Raw genomic sequence first — 2,640 nt, forward strand, 5'->3', positions numbered from 1 at the left:
TTCTCCCTCCCTTTACGTAATGCAGACTCCCTCTCTGCAGCGCCCTCTGGGATAGGGGTGTGAGGTGAGCTGCACCCAATACTGACCTCCTCTCTTCCATCACACATGTTCTCTCCCCTCTCTCTGTAGGCCTACTCATTTCCCTGACATCTTCTCCCACTTCCACACATTGTCTGTCACTTGCTCTCCATCCAAATCCTACTCTCTTTGCCGCCCCCCCGCCTTCCTCTCTCTTCAGGCAACAGTGTCGGCAGCCGGGTGATGACAGCTCCTCTCTCATTCAACCGCTCACTGGAGGCAGGGAGCGGCCGTCCGTCCATCAGCACGGCCGCAAACCCCTCCACTACAAAGCCATTGTGACTAGCAAAATAGTAACGGCCTTTTAATCAAAACATTTAGCCCCGTGTAAAAGTAAAACACAAACAGCCCATATCAGCAGGTTGAGGCAGACTCCTCGTCTCAGAGATGTGTGTGAGCGGAGTGTGTTGGAGGTGCATTCCATGCCGCCCTGGTGGTAGTCTACATAAACAGACAGTAGGGGCAGGAGGAGAGCCCGTTTGGGGAGAAGTCATGCGTGGCTGCAGAAAAGTGCAAAAAGGGTCTGGGCTTACAATGTACCACCATGCAAGCTTTTTCAACTGGCGAGAGGAGCACAATGGCTGACACAATCCGGCATTATTTGAGTTTGCACTTGAGCTGCTGCTCACTGTTATGCCTTGAAGATGAAGTGGCACTTTGAGTGTGCATTTCATTTGACCCCTGAGACTCTCATGTCATGCAGTTGTGCTCTGCAGTCATGGCTGATTCAGGGAATGCTGATGATGCTAAGCACTTGGGAGGGTGATTCATTTGGGAGGCGTGTGTGTGTGTGTGTGTGTGTGTGTGTGTGTGTGTGTGTGTGTGTATGTGAGCAACGGGGTTCATATGTGTTATGTGTGTGAGGAAGGGGAAGGTATTACTTGTTTTGCGTGTTTGTAGACTGTATGTCTGTCTCTAGGTTTTTTTGTAACACTGCAAGATGATGCAGTATTGAGTTTGATAGGATTTCCATTTCATTCCCTGCATGCTTCAGTGTCTGGACAGGGAATTCATCATGTGTACATCCGTTTGAAGTCAATATGGAGCACATATTGGAAAGTCTGCATTCGTCGTAACATATTGTCATTGGTGTGTGTCCAGGTGATCAAAGAGTCACTGTACTGAGTTGCCCGCTTTTAGAGAAAAGGTATGTGTGCAAAAATCAGACATGAGCACAGCAGTAATTAGAGAGACAGACCAGCACAAGAAAACACAGCTATGACTTCACAGAACATAGTCACACACGCCATTTGCAATTTAGCTTAACACAACACAGAAAAAGACTTAATGCATTCTACCATTAACCTATTAACACCAATGCATTGCACTGAGAAATGTCTAGAAACTTGTTTTGGTGCATTATGCATGTATGAATAAGTGATGTTGGAGCCAGGGAGAATAATGCATGTCATTTCTGGATTTTTACGTCATACCGCCAAATGTTAAGCCTCGAGGTCTGGTTCTCACCCCAACGATGGACACGTCGGACTGCAGACGTCTGGAGAGCTGTTGAGTTAGTGTGACATCAGCAAACGGCACTCAGTGGAGCAGGAGAAGTCCTTAAACAAGACTATATATTTCTGCCTGGCTTCTGCTCATATTCACACTTAACAGCAGAACAAACAATGACAGGGTGGGGAGGAATTGCAGACACCTCACCCAGCATGTGTGAAAATAAATCTGCTCAAGGGTGGAGACCTGTGTGTCTTCAACAATCATGGAATTTTTTTTAATAAAGGCATTTCATTACACCGTGTGCGTGTCATGCACTTGTGGGCGATTTCTGTATCATAAGCTCCCTTGAAAACCTGCACAGAGCTACTTTCATTGCCATGATACCGACAGGATCTGAACTGAAAACGTGTTTCATCGCTATCATTGTTCTTGATCTCTGTGCTTGTCATCAAACAGATTAATTGCTTTTCGCCAAGTGATAAAGTACTACATTGTGTCTAACCGCATGATAATATTTGGTGCAGAACATCAAAGGGCAATTGTAGCAGCTTTGTCGCCTTCAAGAGCCCCTTTGAAAGCTGAAACACTGCCTGTGCTCTGTCTAAACTTAACCACCTCTCTGCCACTGAAAATACCTTATGGAAAATCGGATCTGGAGATAACCCTTTTCTAATCAGAGACAGTGAGAACAAAAAGGCAATCCTCTCACTTAAACTCATTTTCATCACCCCAGGTTAACTTTCCACAAATACGATTGGCTGTATCAATATGTTTTTTTTTGACTGAGTGAAAAGGAAGTGGTTGTTAAGTGCCGCTGGTGAGACACAAACAGAGGCTGGGTAAAAGAAAGACTGGACACAGATGGCAGCTGGAAAGTCTATCATCTCTCAGGTTTAGATGCTGTTTGCTTTGTATTGTACTACAGCCCCCAGTGTCCCCCAAGGACGCTCATCTGTGGCGGTATACTCTTTCCATGAAACACAGACACAACATACATAACACCACAAACAAGGAAAATGCACCGATGAGTACAACCCCCCTGTAGGATGTTTTGCTGCAGGTTATGAATTCAAGTAGGTGAAGGAAAAGAAGTAAAAATACCCCCCC

Source organism: Seriola lalandi, unplaced genomic scaffold (assembly GCF_002814215.2).
Source record: "Seriola lalandi dorsalis isolate HSWRI2012SDOR001 ecotype SW California unplaced genomic scaffold, Sedor1 jcf7180002054454, whole genome shotgun sequence".
Lineage (NCBI taxonomy): Eukaryota > Metazoa > Chordata > Actinopteri > Carangiformes > Carangidae > Seriola > Seriola lalandi.